We start from the raw sequence: 7202 nt of genomic DNA on the forward strand, positions 1-7202 counted from the left end.
AAAAAAGGAAAAGAACGCCTGAAGTTTTTATATTAGGGCCTGTTGCCTCAGGAAGGATCATTCAGTCCCTGTAACTGAACTGCAAAGGAAGTCATATGATTGAGCTGCCAGTGATTTCTGAAGACTGCTCCCTACTGACCACCATGGATTTCAGAGATTTCTGTTATATTTTAAACGATTATACAGAGCTATGGGTTTAGATTTTCCCTTCGCCTTATAAAAACACCGCTTACAGCATATCTGAGGTAATAAAACACCTATAATTCTCTTCGTATCCAACGCTCCTAATAGTCAGGGATCTGTAGCAAGAACATGGTCGGTATCGGGTTCGACTGTTTCTGAGTGAAACCTCTTTGGTATACTAACTAGAATTTACGCCTATAAAAATTTGGTTGCAATGAAACATAACGAACATTTTCGATTACAACATAATATTGCTGCAGATTCCTTATTTGTTTTCTTGCTAACCACTTCAAATGCCTTTATTCAACCAATTCTCAATACGGAAAACGTTTGCTTTTCGTTTTAGTTTTAGAAATTATTCCTGACATTGATAATATTTATCGACAATCAATACCAGCTTTTACTCGCAGTGAGATAATAGTTCTTTTAGGATACAACTGCCCTGGATTAATCCACTATATACCTGATGTGAGAGAATTATAACACTTGATTTCAGACATATTTAGAAACAGTTTATTGAAGTAACTGACATGTCTCTAAAGAAACATGAGGTCAAAATGCCTTGATTGTGACCCTGATTTCCCACAAAAGATGAGATTTTCATTAATATGAATTAATGAAAACATATATTATTTCTCATACACCTTTGCTACTTAAAATATAATTCCAGATTCATACTCCATATATCACATAGGAACTACTATAATTTGAAATTCATGACGATAACATTCTATTCAAGTTGTATTATTAATATAAATTAGGTTCACTCAATAATATACGAAAATCATTGCCATAGTAATGGATTGTTTTTTATTATCAATCTCTGCATTCTGCAGAAAATTGGCCTTCGGCTTAAGTCAGCATCTTAAATATTTTAAAATAATTTAAGTCGTATCGTCATTATTATGTACACCGAACTAACTCGACCCTCTAATAAAAATGTCAAGGTTATGACCTAAATTATTTTATAATATATATGATGTTGAATTAGGCCAAAGGCCGATTTTATGCATAATGCAGATTTTATATATGTTACCGGCCAAACTCGATTTTAGGATGAACTAGTTTCACCTAAGTCAAACTCGTTCATCCTGTTTCTGATAGGATAAAACAGTTTCACGTAGGTCGAATCGGTTTATCTTAGATAGAATTTACACGCTTTATGATAAACTGGTACATCCTAGTCTGACCTAGTTTGTATCTTCTATAAGCTTTTCGAAGTAAACTGAATAAAGGAATAGAAATAAAATAGCCAATATGATTCATTAAAGTTACTTATTAACTAATCAGTAATTTCACATCTATCACTAGGTCAGCTTACATGTATCCATTCACAGAAATCACCTTATCTGCAATTTGCTTACTTTACTTTGGTGGCACTTAAAATTGCAGAGTACTTTGTTTTTCTTGCAATTGCGTTTGTTTACTGTATAGTTTTCCAAGCAATTGCATTTCACGAAGCCTTGCCCTGATCAAACAGAATGTTTTTTGGCGGCAGTCCTTAAAGATATTTTAATATCCTGGTAAATATCTCCCGCATCTAAAAACTTCTGAATATAGACATCGAAATCAGTTTTAAAAAAATAAAAAATAAATTAAGACATATTTTTTAATATTGTATTACAAAAAATTATGTACAATTTTAATAAAATTATACCTGCAATAATGTTTTTGAAGTACGCCACGTTTGGTGCCAACTTTGCAGAGGCCCTCGTCAGTCTTTTGAAGTATTACTCCATTTGTGCTTCGAAGGTTACCTCTGCTTTATCTACATCTGGAATAGGTATGGTTTCGTTGTCTCGAGTGTCGACTGCTGGATAGGATTTGTCAGAGGAAGCTTTCATTCTTTTAGATTATTTTTTTAAATTTTCTGTCACAATTTTTATAGCATTTTAAATGTAGTCTGTGTCAATTTTCACAATGTTATAATTATCGCTGTCTTCGTACTGTTCAGTATTGCTGACATCTTCGATTGCCTTCTTTAGGCTATCTTCATCCTGAATATCATTTATGATTTCTTGAGACAACGAGGAAGCGGAAAGACCTACTCTAGGTTCGATTCCGAATAATGCTTTGTAAGGGGATTGTTTTACGCCAGAGTGGTAAGCTCGATTTTTGATGAATTGTACATGCCTTAATCCTTCCGACCACTTCGTCGAATTGTTGTCCTTTAACCAAGAACTTATCATACACTCCTGGAAATGGGAAAAAGAACACATTGACACCGGTGTGTCAGACCCACCATACTTGCTCCGGACACTGCGAGAGGGCTGTACAAGCAATGATCACACGCACGGCACAGCGGACACACCAGGAACCGCGGTGTTGGCCGTCGAATGGCGCTAGCTGCGCAGCATTTGTGCACCGCCGCCGTCGGTGTCAGCCAGTTTGCCGTGGCATACGGAGCTCCATCGCAGTCTTTAACACTGGTAGCATGCCGTGACAGCGTGGACGTGAACCGTATGTGCAGTTGACGGACTTTGAGCGAGGGCGTATAGTGGGCATGCGGGAGGCCGGGTGGACGTACCGCCGAATCGCTCAACACGTGGGGCGTGAGGTCTCCACAGTACATCGATGTTGTCGCCAGTGGTCGGCGGAAGGTGCACGTGCCCGTCGACCTGGGACCGGACCGCAGCGACGCACGGATGCACGCCAAGACCGTAGGATCCTACGAAGTGCCGTAGGGGACCGCACCGCCACTTCCCAGCAAATTAGGGACACTGTTGCTCCTGGGGTATCGGCGAGGACCATTCGCAACCGTCTCCATGAAGCTGGGCTACGGTCCCGCACACCGTTAGGCCGTCTTCCGCTCACGCCCCAACATCGTGAATGGAGGGACGAATGGAGACGTGTCGTCTTCAGCGATGAGAGTCGCTTCTGCCTTGGTGCCAATGATGGTCGTATGCGTGTTTGGCGCCGTGCAGGTGAGCGCCACAATCAGGACTGCATACCACCGAGGCACACAGGGCCAACACCCGGCATCATGGTGTGGGGAGCGATCTCCTACACTGGCCGTACACCACTGGTGATCGTCGAGGGGACACTGAATAGTGCACGGTACATCCAAACCATTCCTAGACCGGCAAGGGAACTTGCTGTTCCAACAGGACAATGCACGTCCGCATGTATCCCGTGCCACCCAACGTGCTCTAGAAGGTGTATGTCAACTACCCTGGCCAGCAAGATCTCCGGATCTGTCCCCCATTGAGCATGTTTGGGACTGGATGAAGCGTCGTCTCACGCGGTCTGCACGTCCAGCACGAACGCTGGTCCAACTGAGGCGCCAGGTGGAAATGGCATGGCAAGCCGTTCCACAGGACTACATCCAGCATCTCTACGATCGTCTCCATGCGAGAATAGCAGCCTGCATTGCTGCGAAAGGTGGATATACACTGTACTAGTGCCGACATTGTGCATGCTCTGTTGCCTGTGTCTATGTGCCTGTGGTTCTGTCAGTGTGATCATCTGATGTATCTGACCCCAGGAATGTGTCAATAAAGTTTCCCCTTCCTGGGACAATGAATTCACGGTGTTCTTATTTCAATTTCCAGGAGTGTATTTTCAATGTCTTGGTTGGCACGTTCAACAGAAACCTGACTTTTGCTGTGTCTTGGTTTTCCATGCACACTTTTCAGTTCTGACCATAGATTTGCGAGTTCAATTATAACATTATTGACAAATTCTCTGCCATTATCAGATTGAAGAATGCTCGCGCCCTTGCAGTTAGGAATATGTCATTCAAATGATAAGCCACTTCTTCAGCTCTCTTTGATATTAACGCACGAAGGAGAACAAATTTTGTGTGATGGTCTTGGTAAACTAGAAAGAATTTTAAATTCCCGTCTGGTTGTGTTTGGAAATATATCAAATCGACTTGGCATCTGCTATTCATTTCCGAATGGAGAATTGGCTTTGAAACTAGCCCTCTTTTCTTTTTCGTCTTCTTTTGCTGACAAACATCACACATTGATAGATGGAGCCATATCATTTCCTTTGTAATATTGGCATATTTGTTTGATGTCTCGGCTAACGTCCTATCGCGACCACCATGACTCACAGCTGCATGAGCTGCGTCAATCACATCATAAAGTTCATCAGCTGGAACAAAGTATTTTAGATTCCCTTGACACAGTGCAATGAGTTTTTTCACATCACCAATTTTTAAATCAGCAATCGTTTCAGTGTTCTTTTTTGTAATGATGTTCTTTTTTGAAATGTTCTTTTTTCCAACTTTGCCGGGTCTTCTACTTGTTTAACCAAATCCGAATATTCGTCAATACTGTTCTTTTTTCCAACTTTTCCGGGTCTTCTACTTGTTTAACCAAATCCGAATATTCGTCTACAGATAACACATTATAATGAGAAGATTTTTTGTTTTCACTCTGCAAACTTTCCTGCAGAAACTTTTCTCTCCACAGATTTTGATTGGCTTGTATTCTACACGAAGGCTCATCCATGATGAAACGCCTCACAATACTTATACTAGGATAATAATAAAATCTTTTAAACGAAACCAGCAACGTAACACGCGCACTTGTCGCTGCAGAATACCGTTCAAAACAAAAAACAGTGCGAGCGAAGAGCGGCTGGGAGGCGCGAGGAACGAGCCAGAGGTGATTCGGGGATTCCCCGTTCGTACCGGCAGTCACATGCGTTTCGTCTAGGCAAATTAGTTCAGACTAGGACGTACAAGTTTATCATATAGCGTGTAAATTCTAAATAGATAAACCGATTCGACCTGGGCTAAACTGTTTTATCCTATCGGTAAAAGGATGAATGGGCAGCGGCCTTGCCGCAGTGGATACACCGGTTCCCGTGAGATCACCGAAGTTCAGCGCTGTCGGGCGTGGTCGGCACTTGGATGGGTGACCATCCAGGCCGCCACGTGCTCTTGCCATTTTTCGGGGTGCACTCAGCCTCGTGATGCCAATTGAGGAGCTACTCGACCGAACAGTAGCGGCTCCGGTCAAGGAAAACCGTCATAACGACCGGGAGAGCGGTGTGCTGACCACACGCCCCTCCTATCCGCATACTCCTCTGAGGATGACACGGCGGTCGGGTGGTCCCGATGGGCTACTTATGGCCTGAAGACGGAGTGCTTTTTAACAGGATGAACGAGTTTGACTTGAGTGAAACTAGTTCATCCTAAAATCGGGTTTGGACGGTAACATATATAAGTATGAGTAAATATGGCAGTTCGTTTGGCATTTCCTTTACCAGTGAGGGTGTGACGATTGTAACCCTCATACTCTGTTCACCTAATTCATCTAAAGACTTTAATAATATGAATCTAAAAATCGTAAAAATAAGGCGGTCACATACTAAATATGAGCTTGCTTTTGTGGGGAAGTGTACAATATGCCACATTTGGTAACTGTAGCCACATCCTTACACAAGTAGACGGCGTATTCGGTAATAGTCAGATCTTTAATGCAGCTGCACGCAACTAACATGGAGAAGAGCGTCCAGAATTTTGATAACCTAAAGCAAACGTAATGAAGTTGTTTAATATGATTGCCTGTGTAATCAGACTGCACTGTTGTTATGTACGATTACTAAGACAAGTATCCGCTGGCGTTCTGAAACAGTGCGAACTGATAATGTATTTCGTTGATACATTAAAGACTTTCAGGTAAGCTGAAAATCATTAATGAAATATTAAAAGCAAGTGAGGACTGACAAAACAACAAAATTAAAAATTTGTTTCATATTTCATCTGAAAGTAATCCTTTTATCTCCCTTCATCACACAAGCAAATTCTAGTTTCATAACACCTTTCTCTCTATGAGTTTGGAGTACAGAACGCTGGTCTACTACGATCTGTAAATTGACATAGATAATCTTGGCACCACGTTTTCGGTCGGCGCTCAGCAAACACGTGATTAGTGCGACATTCTGTTCGTGTAGTGTGCAGATTCGCTGGGTCCACCGATCTGGCAAATATCTAGCCGAATTCCTATCTAAGCTGTTTATTGTGAAGAATCATATTATTATTATTTTATATATATATATATATATATATATATATATATATATATATATATATATATATAGTCCTCACAGCTTTAATTCTGCCAGTACCTCGTCTCCTACCTTCCAAACTTAACAGAAGCTCTCCTGCGAACCTTGCAGAACTGGCACTCATGAAAGAAAGGATATTGCGGAGACATGGGTTAGCCACAGCCTTGGGGATGTTTCCAGAATGAGATTTCCACTCTGCAGCGGAGTGTGCTCTGATATGAAACTACCTGGTAGATTAAAACTGTGTGCCGGACCGAGACTCGAACTCGGGACCTTTGCCTTTCGCGGGCAAGCGCTCTACCAACTGAGCTACCCAAGCACGACTCACGCCCAGTCCTCACAGCTTTAATTCTGCCAGTACCATGTCTCCTACACACTCCGAGGAGTCACTTCCGCACTCGGATACGGAGGCGCACGCGCGCAAACAACGATCGCCGAAGCGCCACAAGAAACGACGGCTAGCGCCGTCGGATTCCTGCTTACTGCAGTCCACGTCAGACGGACTTGGGTGTACCGTCAATACAGCACATCCGGATGCGGAACGAGAGGTTCTACCTCACACACAGCAGTACGACGCGAATCACGCTAGACAGGGGTTGAACACAGACACACCGGACGGAAAGCCCACGGAAGGAGTCCCTCCACCCACCGCAGCCACGTCACCGCCTTCGGTCAGCGAGGCCGGAGAGACACGACGGGAGCTGGACCTCCAGCGCAGGAACTGGGCCGACGAATCCGATACTGACCCACAGACCGACGACGCACCCGCAATGGCGAGTGCTGCGTCCACCGGATGTTAACCGCGCAGAAGATGCAGACTGCCGCACAGACAGCATGTCGCCGAGCAGCAGCACGCAAATTAACACAAGCGTTCATGTGCGCTTTACGCACTGAGGAACAGCGGCAGCCATATCGAACAGCCTCTATTAATATCAATACGATCAGAACGCCTGTCAAATTGCAATTATTACGAGACAAGTTGTATGCGTCAGATGTCG

At 43.3% G+C, this 7202-nt stretch overlaps 1 non-coding gene across 1 annotated transcript; it reads right to left on the minus strand.

The window, feature by feature from the left end:
• Positions 1 to 6449: 6449 nt before the first annotated feature.
• Trnas-cga (transfer RNA serine (anticodon CGA)) lies at positions 6450 to 6524 on the minus strand. The gene has a single exon. It is a non-coding gene; the product is annotated as a tRNA-Ser (tRNA).
• Positions 6525 to 7202: the final 678 nt, after the last annotated feature.

The sequence above is a fragment of the Schistocerca cancellata genome, chromosome 8, assembly GCF_023864275.1.
Source record: "Schistocerca cancellata isolate TAMUIC-IGC-003103 chromosome 8, iqSchCanc2.1, whole genome shotgun sequence".
In the NCBI taxonomy this organism is placed as follows: Eukaryota; Metazoa; Arthropoda; class Insecta; order Orthoptera; family Acrididae; genus Schistocerca; species Schistocerca cancellata.